The sequence below is a fragment of the Trichosurus vulpecula genome, chromosome 5 (genome assembly GCF_011100635.1).
Source record: "Trichosurus vulpecula isolate mTriVul1 chromosome 5, mTriVul1.pri, whole genome shotgun sequence".
NCBI classification, from domain to species: domain Eukaryota; kingdom Metazoa; phylum Chordata; class Mammalia; order Diprotodontia; family Phalangeridae; genus Trichosurus; species Trichosurus vulpecula.
The window spans coordinates 159,712,572-159,727,047 of NC_050577.1; the positions used below are offsets into that span (position 1 = coordinate 159,712,572).

The 14,476-nt window shown below is 36.9% G+C and overlaps 1 protein-coding gene across 1 annotated transcript in view; it reads right to left on the minus strand.

Annotated features, from left to right (window-relative positions):
* Nucleotides 1-14,476, minus strand: part of SEMA3E (semaphorin 3E) — a 354,392-nt gene that overhangs the window by 208,768 nt on the left and 131,148 nt on the right. The window lies entirely within an intron of this gene.

Here is a 14,476-nt window from a genome sequence, read left to right on the forward strand (position 1 = left end):
AAAGATGCTTAGTTTAGGAATGAAAATTCTTGAGAGGCAGTATAGTACAGCAGAAAAGAATGCTGTGTTTGGAATTAGAGAACAGGGGTTCAAGGTACCTGTAAGTCTCTGGCCAAGTCACTTAATCTCTTCTGTCCTCAGTTTCCTAATCTTTAAAAGGAAGGGATTTGGACCATATGGTTTCTGAGGTCTCTTTTAGCTCTATATCTATGATCTCATGACTTGAAAAGGATTTGGGAACTGTTTGCTAAAGAAAGGAAAGAAAGAAGGGACGGGGTGGGGAGAGGGGAGGGGAGGGAGAGAGAGAGAGAGAGAGAGAGAGAGAGAGAGAGAGAGAGAGAGGGAGAGAGAGAGAGAGAGAGAGAGAGAGAGAGAGAGAGAGAGAGAGAGAGAGAGAGAGAGAGATAAGAGAGGAAAGGGAGGGAGGAAGGAAGGGAGGAAGGAAGGAAGAAAGGGAGGGAGGGAGGGAGGAAGGGAGGGAGAGAAAAGTAAAAGGCAAAAATGTTGCTACAGCTTAAGTTTTACTGAATCTACATTATAAATGAAGAAATAAAAGATATTTTCCCAAAAAAACTGTTAGCACATGTCAAAAAAATGAATTTGAAGGATGTAAAAAAGATTAATAAGGCTAAACTTTGTGTCATTAATCAAATACCTTCAAGTGCCATGAAGAATTTAGTTAGAATTCACTTTTTATATGCTAATGATAAAATCCCTATTTGTGTGTGAGAGAGCCAAAGTGTCAGCTTGACAAATGGGCTTTTCTGTTCAAAAATACTGCCTCTTTTGATTCTTTTGTATATTGATGAATGCTCATAGCAAACATAAATAAGATTAATCACAGGGCTAAAAATCCAAATAAAGCTTTGATCATAAGATCTTAGATTTAGAGGAATAAGGGACCTGGAAAACCCATTAGTCCAGACCCTTCTTTTTTACAAATAAAAAGAACTGAAGTCCAAGGAATTTAAGTGACTTGCCTGAAATCACATAGGTACTAAAATATCAAAACCGAGATTTGAACCCAAATCTTGTGACTCCAGTCAGTGACTCCTCTGAGCCAGTACTCATTCTATTGCACTTCAATAATGATTTTGATCCCAAAAATGTAGGATTTTTAGTCAAAATAATGTGACAAAATGGAAACTTTAAGCCTTGTCTATTTCAAAGGCTATTTACTGCAGACCCTTTATAACCACTAAAGTGATGGTGTTTGGTTTGCTGGAGGACATCAAAGTTCCCAACTAAATATCCTCCATTGATTTGTTATAGAGTTTTGAAAAGTAGAGAAAAAATACATACTACTAGATTTTTTTATTAGCCATAAATTTTAAGACTGAACATTCTTGGCTTACACAAGAGTTATTTCTCAGTTATATGCCATCCTGTATTCCAAGACACTTCAAAAACATGATAAGGCCACATCAGCAGAGACATGTCAAGGCTGCTCATTGTGGAAACTCTGCTGATAGTAAGCTGTAAACAGTGCCCAGCTGGAGTTTTTTAATGATAGGGTGCACTGAAGCAGTCAAGGTTAACTATACCCAGTATAATCTTTATAATGACCATGTGGGGGGACAGCCTACCTATGTATCGTAAATGTCTGAACTGACAGGAGCCAGGGCTTACTTTAGAGTTACTCACATCCCCAGTAAAAGCCTAAATCATCTGCTTAAATGAATAGTAGATTGTACCTGGTTTGAGATCTATTTCTTGTGGCTGAATATCTACCACGTGTCATGCTGGTTTGACACTCCAAACATAGCTACTCATGTTTCATACCCAAGTCAATAGGTTATTATTATGTTAGTGGCAAAATACAAGAGCCAGTTTGATTGCACAGAGTAGGCCACAGAGTAAGAAAAACCTAGGTTTATGTCCTCTCTCTGCTATACTGTGTGACCCTGGGTTAGTCAACTGGCCTTTCTCAAGCTGTAAGTTATAGAAAAATGTCTGATCTGGATCTGCATCAGCGTTGGGAGTGTCTAAAACAGGACACACGTTGATTACTCACAATGACGAAACTGCAAATTGGAATGCTGCTTCTCCCTCCACTTTAAAAAAAAAGTCATTTGGGGTTTTCTTGGTTTTGTTTTTTAACATACTATTACAGTGGTAATTATTATAGTAGTAGCCAACCCTTTATTTTCAAAATCCCATTAGAATGAGTAGACACACTACATCAGATATCACAATGTATTTTCCTAGCCACTCGGTAAGGAAGCAAGGTGGTGCAGCGGATAGCATGCACAGCCTGGAGTCAGGAAGACCTGAGTTCAGCCAGCCTCAGACACTTAATAGCTGCATGACCAGGCACAGGTCACTTAACCCTGCTTGCCTCAGTTTCCTTATCTGTAAAATGAGCTGGAGAAGGAAATGGCAAACCAGTCCAGTATCTTTGCCAAGAAAACCCCAAATGAGTTCAGGAAGAGTCAGACATGACTGAAACAACTAAACAACAATAATTTTCATAGCACTTTTACAAGCAGCAGTAAAAATTATTAGTCAAATCTTGATTTTCAGTCACAGTAATTACATTGATAATTGTTGAATTCTAGATTTGTTCAGACCTATAGAAGAACTTAAGAGATCTTAATTTAGCAGAATCTATAATCTGAGGGTAATTTAGGCATCTCTAGTCCACCATCTCATATTTTAGAGACTAGTAACATCAGGACTTGTACTATTTTCAATTTATCAAAAAAACTATAATAATTTATGATGGAATGCATTTAACATAACTATATTTAAATTTACAAAATTTTAAGCAATGGAAAGGTCCTGGGGTAAAGATTGGACCTGTGATTTAATTGCTATAGAGAACCCTCAGATGATGAAATTCCTTCTACCAATGTAGGATGAATTTGTCATCGAATAACTTCAAAAGGTGCAGAACGCATTGAGAGGTTCAGTGCTTTGCTCACAGTCACAAAGCTAATATTTGTCTGAGGCAGAACTTAGTTTTTTCAGTCTCCTCTATCTACTACTCCTTTTATTTTGATTCAACTTTTTAAAATAATAAAAGCAAAGTTAATATACAGAAAATCGATTGTCAGCTAGGTGATATAGTGCATAGAGTTCTGGATCTGGAAGGAGGAAGAACTGAATTCGATTCTAGCAGCTGACACTTACTATCTATGTGACTCTCAGCAAGTCACTTAACTTCTGAGCCTCAGTTTCTTCATCTATAAAATGGAGTTAATAATAGCACCTACCTCCCAAAATTGTTGTTAGGATAAAATGAAGTAATATTTGCAAAAGCACTTTGCAAACTTTACAATACAGTGTAAATGCTAACTGCTGTTATTGTTTTTAAAATACATATAGAGAACAATTGCAAATATGATAAGCAGAAGAAATTATTCTTAAAACTACTAAAGCACAATTTCAAATGATGTAATATAGCTAAGAACTGCTTGAAAAAGAAACAGAACTCAAATGTATATGGATATTCCATTTGCATAATAAAACACTAAAGAAAAAATACACACAATTATTTTTTATAATTTTGCATGACTTTATTAAGTCAAATAGAAAACTAGCCTCTTTCGAAACTTTTGCTAAGGAAAGTCATAAAAATAATACTTGGATGTGAAAGGCAGTTAGCTGCTAAATAGTCAAGTATATTTGTATATTTAGCAATCTGAATCTTGCCCTTTGTAAGTGAAGAAAGAAACATCTCTAAAGGAAAAACTTAAAAGCACAGAAGGGACTTAAAAAACAAAATGCCATTTCAAAACAGCGAACGAGTGGACCCCATGATCCCTAGTTACTGAAAAAGTCAATAACCAACTTGGATATCCACACTTTTCTACTACCCCTACAATCCAACAGACTATTATTGTTGGCCACTAGAGAAATCTGTGTCCAGTGTAGGAACGCACTTTTCTTCCGTTAGTAACTACGCTTTCTCTCTGATCACTAAATGGCACTAGGTCTTTCTTCTGTTTTTTTTTTCTTTTTCACAGTTCGAAATATGACATTATTTGAAGTTTTTCTTTAGTAAGTCTGAGAATCATTTCTTCTGCTGATCCTATTGGAAGTCATCACAATTCAATGCATGCAAGCGTTGCTTGAGTATTTTCTGTCTTTTCTACCCAGTGTCGTCATCATCCAGGAGAAAGCGGTTGTGTTGAATGAAAACGCTTTATGTTCTAGAAAGTTAGCTTCATTCTTAGATGTTACTCATGATCTACTTACTATGTGGTAAATTTTGCCAGCTGATATTAAATGTGTTCAAGTAGTCGAATGATGTGCCAGAATACCAAGCCATACACGTATGTGAAAATCTAGGTAGACCCCATATTCTGAAAACGTTCATACTGCTCTGATAGAACATATAGCTAGATTTATTTTTAGCTCCAAGGAAACTAAAGCAAATAAATGTAAAGTTTTATATATTAGACCATGGCCCCAAATAATAATCCTCCGAAGCTTGGACTTCTGTTACACAAGCATTCCATGTAAACTCAAATTATTCTTTACAGCTGAAAGTCACAGAAAAATTAATTTGTTTTGTCTTTATCTCTTAGGCAAAATGAAAAGTTGAATTTGGTTCCATATACCAGAATTGTTATTCAAGAAGGACTGAATTTGTTTCTAAATTCATATAAATTCAAATGAGTTGTAATGGTTACGTAATACTATTAAGTTACAACTTGTCTGATATCCTTAAGAAGTCGCATTGCAGATCTATTTTGACTTCTAGGAGCCAAGATGGCAGAGCAAGCTGCAAGTCATTCTCACCCTCCCTTATTGACCTTGAAATACCCAGAGAATATTGCCCCAGGAAATATGGATGGGGCGAGGGGGGAAGGTGGGGAGGTCTTCTGAACCACCCTGTCATCGCCCCCAGCCAGCCCCTTATCCCATGCCCCCCTCAAAGGGAGATTGTAAACAGAAAAAAAAAACATGACCAGAGCAAGTCAGCTGTGCCCAGGGGCCACCAAAGGAAACAGGAAGAGGGGAGGGCCCTGGAGGGCAAGTACCAGGGCCCGGAAGCTGTGGGAGTGGGCAGAGTCACTGGAGCAAGAGATCCAATAAGTAAAGGACCTGCTCATTGAGGTATACATGGCCCCCAGCCAGAGGCTGAGGAGCACTTAGCACATGGGGCCATCCTGGCTGCTCTCCTAGCCCTGGCCACACTTCCTCCCTCTTGGAGGGAGCCAGGCAGGGCAAAGGCTGGGCCTTGCAAGTGAACAGGAACCCTTCCAGGGAGGCTCCCTTTGCCTTTCTGCAAATATGCCTTGGTCAAGGGTTTGGCACTGACCTCAGGAAAGAAGTGAAGGGGGAGCTTCCCCTCCAGGCCTGGGGCTCTATAACAGCTCTCAGGCTTCATCTGAATATTAGGCCAAAGGGGCAGGGGCTGGGGGAGGGGGTTGTTGGGCAAGGGGTAGTGGTAGTGGGTATTTCCTGGGAGATGAGGGGAAAGAGGGAGGAGGGGGCTTTGTAAATAATAAAGGAACAGACTGGGGAGGGAAGTGCAGTGAAGAAAACAACTCCTTAAAAAGTAGAATTGGCAAAATGAAAGGAGGTACAAAAGCTAACTGAAGAAAACGATTTGTTAAAAATTAGAATTGGGCAAGTGGAAGGTAATAACTCTTTGAGAAATCAAGAATCAGTCAAACAAAATCAAAATCAAAAGAACGAAAAAACAGAAGAAAATGTAAAACATCTCATTGGAAAAACAACTGACCTGGAAAAATAGATCCAGGAGAGACAATTTAAGAATTATTGGTCTACCTGAAAGGCATGATCAAAAAAAAAAAAGAGCAGGGCAGCATATTTCAAGAAATCATAAAAGAAAACTGCACTGAGGTCCTAGAACCAGACGGTAAAATAGTTATTGAAAGAATTCACTGTTCACCTTCTGAAAGAGATTGCAAATTGAAAATGCCATGGAATATGGTAGCCAAATTCAAGAATTATCAGGTTAAAGAAAACATACTGCAAGCAGCCAGAAAGAAACAATCCAAATATTGTGGAACCACAGTCAGGATTACACAGAACCTTGCAGCATCTACATTAAAAGACAGGAGGGTGTGGAATATGATATTCCGTAAGGCAAAGAAGCTTGGATTACAACCAATGATCAGCTACCCAGTGAAACTGAGCTTAATATTTCAGGGGAGGAGATGGATATTCAATGAAGTAAGAGACTTCCAGACTTTCCTGATGAAAAGATCAGAACTCGTAAGAAAATGTGATCTTCAAATACAAGACTCAAGAGAGGCATAAAAAGGTAAACAGGAAAAGAAAAAAAAATCTCATTTGTAACAACAATGTTGCTTGCAGCTGCTGTGGGGGTGTAAAACTAATAACACCAGCACACAGGAGGGCTTCTAGAACAGGATCTTTGATCTGCTTTTCTAAAGGAAAGCAACTTTAAAGTGGTCAACACTGTTACTTTAATCAAACATATTATATATGTGTGTGTGTGTATGTGTGTAGGTATGTGTATAAGTATATATATATAGGCATAAATATACACACATATACTTATATAGATGGATACACATACAAACATACATATACATACATATATGTATGTAAATATGTATATGTACACATATGTGTACATATACATACATATATGCATACATATATACATATACATGCATATGTACATAAACACATATATACATACATGCACACACATATATATATGCATATATACACACATATATACATATTTATATTCACTTAATTCAGGGTAAGAGTCAGCATCCTGAACTTCAGAGAAAATACAAACAGAAATTACAAGCAGAAATTATATAAACAGAGATTAAAGACCAAGAGATAGGGCTTCTAACTGTATGGCCATAGCAATACATACATAGTTACCAGAGAGAAAAGCACCAACATCTGAATTTCTCAAAGCCAGGGGTTGGGGGGGTAAAGGGGGGCTCCTTAACGGCTACCCAGAGTCTCATATGGCTACATCACACTAACACTCTTCCTATGAGTGAGCCCCAAAGCAAAATGCTAACCTCAGAGTATATATAAACTTCTTCAGGGTCAGAAGGCATCACAACCCTCATGACCCAGGCTCATGTGACTCAAACTCATGTGACTTAAGTAGGTCACATGGGACTATTAACAGATGTGAAAGATCTTCCCATTAAGCAAAAATATATTAACAATACACATAGTATTAGGAAATTTAGGACTTAATAGATTTAGAGATTTTGAGTCATATGTTTATAAAACAAGTGGTAGCTAACCAACAAACTAGGACAGCTTTATTATAAGTCTAATAGAAAAGTAGATTTTTCTTGGCAAAATAAAGACAGACAGGGAGAGGTAAGGAAATTTGGTCAAATATGTCTTTTTCCTAAGAGTATGAGCAACATTTACTTGGACTAGGACTGCATACATAAAAAAAAATGTACTAAACAATGTTCATCTCCAAAGTCAACTACTTTTTCCATTTTGCTTTTTGTAAGCTACCTTGAGAATGCACCAACTGCAAATTATTAACTAGAAATTATAATGAAGTGTTTTATAAAAAGATACTAGTTGACTATTTTTTTTGACAAATATCCTTTATTTTATGGAGTTTGGCAAACTATATTTTATTCTTTTTCTTTCACCATCTCTTCAAATTGTGTTCTTGTACATTGTACATTGAATTCATCTCATTTTATATTGTAGTTTTTTTAAATTTCATAAAACAATGGGAAAATTATTGTATGAAACTTCTCAACTTAGACTTGGAAATAACTCTTTACTAAACTGCCCAAGTAGAAAGTAGAATAGCTTTGTTTATTTTCATATTATCTCACCACGGGAAGTTCATAGAATAATGTTTAAAAATAAAAACAACTGAGTTCTTATATTATTCTTCCTATGTGCTTCTCTATTTAAAACTTCAATTACAGAAAACATTTATATTCAGTTACATTCAGATTTATAGTGTATGTAGTCAAGTCAAATTTCAAACAATAAGTTTTTAGAAACGATAATGATTTTTAAAAAAATCTTAAATTACAATTACAGCATTGGTATAATGAATTTCTGTCTACATAGCATGTCTACACAATGTGATTTTTAAGAGTACATACCATAAAGGCTCATCTTCTAGGGGAAAACATTTTTTTTTTAATTTCTCATGTGAGTATAATGGAGACTCTCTTGGACTTAAGAGATTTCAGTGATAAGCAAAGAAACCCAGAAAGTGGTTCTCTAACTGGTCTGATTTGAGGAGCAACAAAAGCTCCCACTTCTCCATTCTATCTCTTCTACTAACTTTCCACAAAAGCTGAAATTCTCACTAGTAGAGGCACTTTTTAACAGTTACAATGAAATTGTATGGCATAGGACGGATTAGAAAACAGTATCTTCCAGCATTTGAAAATAGTTCTTTTCTACGTCTGACAAAAATAAAATATAGCCTGCTATAACAACAATGTTACTTGCAGCTACTGTGTGTAAGGCCAACACCAGCACACAGAAGGGCTGCCAGAACAGGTTCTTTGATCTAGTCTTCTAAGGAAAGCAACTTTAAGAGGTTTAGAATCTCACTTTAATTAAACATACATATATCATTCACTTAGTTCAGGGGGAAAAGTCAGCGCCCTGAACTTCAGAGAAAACACAAACAGAAATTACAAGCAGAAATTATATAAACAGAGCAAATAACATAAATCCAGATACAGCTTCTGTCTGTCCATAGCAATACATACATACATAGCTACCAGAGAGAGAAGCACCAAGAAGCACCAGCATCTGCATTTTCAAAGACAGGGGGCACCTTAACAGCTACCCAGAGTCTTGTCTGGCCAAATCACAGGAACACTCTTCCAATGAGTGAGCTCCTAAAGCAAAATGCTAACCTCAGAGTATATATACATTTCTTCAGGGTCAGAGGGTGCCACGACTATGTGACTCCAACTCATGTGGGCTTTCTTGTGACTTAAGCAGGTCATCAAAGACTTGGTTAATTAAAGACTTGATTAAAACAAAGGCAAGTCTCAATCAAAGGCACTTGATTACCTTAGTGCTGAGAAGAACTAGAACTCTAAAAGAAAAAAGAGCAAAACAAAAAGTCTCACTTTGGTTGCCATTACACCTCCATGTCAATATCTATAGGAAGTTTGAATTTAAACTATAACTTGAATGGTGACATCATAAAGTATATATGGATGACTCATAGAAAACATAATCATCTGGCATTAAGTAATGTGCATTTATAAAAAGTTATGTCTAGATGTGTCCTTCATTATGCCTCCTATATATTGTACCCACAATGGTTGCTAAATTCCTAGGTTTGGCTTGGCTTAGTCAATAAGATACTGTCTTCAGAAGATTCTCATTTGAATGTACATATTGCCTGGCTGGATTAAGTTATCCAATTAGGAAAAACCTGTGAAACAGGCAGATATTCAAACTCCATTGGCTCTTCTAGGATGAAATACAAATTCCTGTGTTTGGTATTTCAAGTCCTTATGAATCTTGCCCTTTTGGGGGGTGGAGCCAAGATGGTGCTGTGAAAGGAAGGAACTACCGGAGCTCTCTCACAAATTCTGTCAGATACATCTAAAAAAGTGAATCTGAGAAGATTTGAGAGAGTTAGAAAACAGTAGTAGACTGAGAGGAGTAGGAGCACCAGACACACAGAACGGCACCAGACCAAACCAACTGGGAAGAGGAGAGGAATCCAGCCAGAGTGCAGGTCTGGGAGAGTGTTGGGCCAGCAAAATGCTGCAACAGGAACAGGACCAGGGTGGAAGTACCAGCTACTGTCCGTGATCAAGCCCCAGGCCTCTCAGCCCAGGACAGGAGTCTCTCAGAGTGGAGCACAGAGCCTGTGGCCATGGGAGCAGCTAGCTTGGAGGCCTCCAACCCACAGTCTAAAGGTTTGAAACTCGCCTTCTTGAACTTCTGGGAGCCATGATGTGCAGGTAAAACAGCTTTTATCCCTCCCTTGAATAAACCCAGAGAATACTACCTCAGGAGAAACAGAGGAGGCAGAAGCGGGGCACAAAGAGACTACTGCAGGAAGAGAGGTGTCCCAGAAGCCCTCACCTCAGAAGAACAACAAGAGTAACTGAGCCCCAGGGGGTGGAGCTAACAAACGTCAATGCCAGGAACCTAGACAGGGCTTTCCACAGCCAGGGGAAGTGGCAGACACCAGCACAGACAAGAGCTGAGACCACCCATTCTGTAGAACAGTCCTGGGGATGAGGAGACCCCCAGCAGCCAGATCACTCCTCTCCCACACCTCAGAAAACCAGAGGCTATAGAACATAAAGCCAGTGAGCAGACCCACAGATTCCAACACAAGAAACTTGGGACAGAGCTCCCTGAGCCTCAGAAACAGAGGTCCACTTTAGAAGCCAGGAGGAAAAAAAAAAACACCATGAAAAAACACACTAAGAAGCCAAAGATAATTGATTTGTATTATGGAGACATGGAAGACCAAAATACCAATTAAGAAGAGGACAGCATGTACACTACACTCACATCTGAAACCTCAAAAGGGAAAGGGAACTGGTCCCCAAACCAAAAAGTATTCCTGGAAGTACTCAAGGAGCATTTTAAAAATCAAATTAGGGAGGTAAAAGAAAAAATGGAAAAAAATTCAATGAGGAAAACAAATCTTTAAAAGGCAAAATCGGGGAAATGGTTAAGGAAAATTAGAATATAAATGGAGAAAATGTCTCATTGAAAAGTAAAATCAACCAAATGGAAAAGGAGATAGAGAAGATAATGGAAGAAAACAAAACATTAGAAATTAGAATTGAGCAAGTAGAAGCAAATGACTCTATGAGACATCAAGAATCAGTCAAATAAAATCTAAAGAATGAAAAAAGAAAAGAAAACCTGAAATATTCCACTGGAAAAACAACTGATCTGGAAAATAGATCCAGGAGAGACAATCTAAGAATTATTGGTCTACCTGAAAGCTCTGATGAAAAAAAAAGAGCCTGGACAGAATCTTCCATGAAATCCTTAAGGAAAATTGCCTGGCGGTCCTAGAACCAGAGGATAAAATTGTCATTGAACGAATCCATCGATCACCCCCTGAAAAAGATCCCAAATTGAAAACTCCCAGAAATATTATAGCCAAATTCCAGAACTACCAGGTCAAGGAGAAAATTCTGCAAGCAGCAAAGAAACAACTCAAATATCATGGAACTACAGTCAGGATCATGCAGGATCTTTCAGCTTCTACATTAAATGACAGAAGAAATTGGAATATGATATTCCGAGAGGCAAAGAAGCTTGGACTACAACCAAGGATCAACTACCCAGCAAAACTGAATGTAATTTTCCAGGCAAGGAGATGGACATTCAATGAAATAAGGGAATTCCAGAACTTCCAGATGAAAAGGCCAGAGCTCAATGGAAAATTTGATCTCCAAAAACAAAACCCAAGAGAGACATAAAAAGGTAAACAGGGGGAAAAACCCCTAGTTAATCAATAAGGCTAATTAGTAACATCCTTATATAGGATCATTTTGTTTTATATATACGTCAATCTTGGGAACAGTGTACTTATTATGACAACTGAAAGGGATATTCATAGACTGTGGGTATCAGTATCAAATAGCTGATATAATGATAAAAATATAATTAAGAGATATAAAGGGATGGTTCTGGGAGAAGAGGTAAGGAGTTAGTAGAAAAGGGTAAATTATATCGCATGAAGAGGCACAAAAACATATTGTAGTAGAGGGAAAGAAGGGAGGGAGAAGAGCAGTATTTGAGCTTTACTCTCATCGGATTTGGTTCGAGAAGGGAATAACATACCCTGATAAGCATAAAAATCTAACTTGTCCTACAGGCAGTAGGAGGGGAAAGGGGACAAAAAGGGAGGGAAGAAGTAGCAAGGGGAAAACAGTAAGATAAGGGAGGGCAATCAAGAGGGAGGGTAAACTGAGGAAAGCTGTGGTCAAAAGCAACACTGTGTTGAGGAGTGGAAGGGGAAAGGGAGAAATAAAAGCATAACTGTGAATGTGAATGGGATGAACATTTGCATAAAACAGAAGCAGGTAGCAGAATGGATTAAAAATCATAAACCTACAATATGCTGTTTACAAGAAACACATTTGAAACAAGGGGATACGCACAGAGTAGAAGTAAAAGGCTGGAGGAGAATATATTGTGCTTCAGCTAAAGTGAAAAAAAAGCAGGGGTAGCAATCCTAATCTCAGACAAAGCAAAAGTAAAGATAGATCTAATTAAAAGAGATAAGGAAGGATACTACATCCTGGTAAAAGGCACCATAAACCATGAAGCCATATCATTATTTAACATATATGCACCAAGTAGTATAGCAGGCAACTTCTTAGAGAAGTTAAGGGAATTACAGGAAGAAATAGACAGCAAAACTATACTAGTGGGGGAACTCAATCTCCCCCTCTCTGAACTTGATGAATCTACCTTAAAATAAACAAGAAAGAAATTAAGGAGGTGAATAGAATTTTAGAAAAGGCAGATATGATAGACCTCTGGAGAAAACTGAATTGGGATAAAAAGGAATATACTTTTTCTCAGTGGTACATGGCACATACTCAAAAATTGATCATGTTCTAGGGCATAAAAACCTCACAATCCAGTGCAGAAAGGCAGAAGTAGTCAAAGCATCCTTTTCAGATCATAATGCAATAACAATTATTTGTAATAAAGAACCATGGAAAAATAAGCTAAAATTAATTGGAAACTAAATAATCTGATTGTAAAGAATGAGTGGGCCAAAGAACAAATCAAAGAAACAATTAATAACTTCATGCAAGAGAATGACAATAATAAGACAACATAGCAAACTTATGGGATACAGCAAAACCAGTTCTTAGGAGACGTTTTATATCTCTAAATGCTTACATCAATAAAATAGAGAAAAAGGAGATCAATGAATTGGGCATGCAACTGGAAAAATTAGAAAAAGAACAAACTGAAAATCCCCGATTAAATACATAGGAAAGAAAAACATAGGAAAGATTAATAAAATTGAAATCAAGAAAATTATCAAATTAATAAGTAAAACCAAGAGCTGGTTTTATGAAAAAACCAATAAAATTGATTAACCTTTGGTCAATTTGATTAAAAAAAGAAGAAAATCAGATTACCAGTATCAAAAATGAAAAGGGTGAATTTACCTCCAATGAAGAGGAAATTAAAACAATAATTAGGAATTATTTTGCCCTATTGTATGCCCATAAATTCGACAACCTTAGGGATATGGATGAATATCTACAAAAATATAAATTGCCCAGGTTAACAGAAGAGGAAGTAAAATACCTTAATAACCCCATCTCAGAAAAAGAAATTGAACAAGCCATCAATGAACTACCTAAGAAAAAATCTCCAGGGCCAGATAGTTTTACATGTGAATTTTATCAGACTTTTAAAGAACAATTAATTCCTATACTTTATAGACTACCTGGGAAAATAGATGAAGAAGGAGTCCTACCAAATTTTTTTTATGACACAAATATGGTACTAATACATAAACCAGGAAGAGTCAAAACAGAGAAAGAAAATTATAGACAATTGCCCTAATGAATATTGATGCAAAAATTTTAAATAAAATATTAGCAAAAAGATTGCAGCAACGTATTAGGAGAATAACACACTACAACCAGGTAGGATTTATTCCAGGAATGCAAGGCTGACTCAATATTGGGAAAATTATCAGCATAATTGATCATATCAACAACAAAACTAGCAGAAACCAAATGATCACCTCAACAGATGCAGAAAAAGGCTCTGACAAAATGCAACACCCCTTCCTATTAAAACACTAGAAAGCATGGGAATAAATGGAGCCTTCCTTAAAATTATAAATTGCATCTACCTAAAACCATCAACAAGCATTGTTTGTAATGGAGATAAGCTAGATGCATTCTCAGTAAGATCAGGGGTGAAACAAGGATGTCCATTATCACCCCTATTTTTCAATTTGGTACTAGAAATGTTAGCTCTAGCAATAAGAGAAGAAAAAGAAATTGAAGGAATTAGAAAAGGCAAAGAAGAAACTAAATTATCACTCTCTGCAGAAGATATGATGATTTACTTACCAAATCCTAGAGAATCAAGTAAAAAACTACTTGAAATAATAAACAACTTTAGCAAAGCTGCAGGATACAAAATAAACCCACATAAATCCTTGGCATTCCTATACATCACTAACAAAGCCCAACAGCAAGAGATAGAAAGAGGAATTCCATTTGAGGTTACTGTAGACACTATAAACAAACCCAGGGCCTATATGAAAATACTTACGAAAGACTTTTCACACAAAGTCAGATATAAATAAATGGAAAAATATTAGTTGCTCATGGTTAGGATGAGCTAACATAATGAAAATGACAATTTTATCTAAATTAATTTATTCATTCAGCACCATACCCACTGAACTACCAAAAAATTATTTTACTGAGCTGGATAAAATAATATCAAAATTCATCTGGAAGCACAAGAGGTCTAGAATATCCAGGGAATTAATGAAAAGAAATGCTAGGGAAGGTGG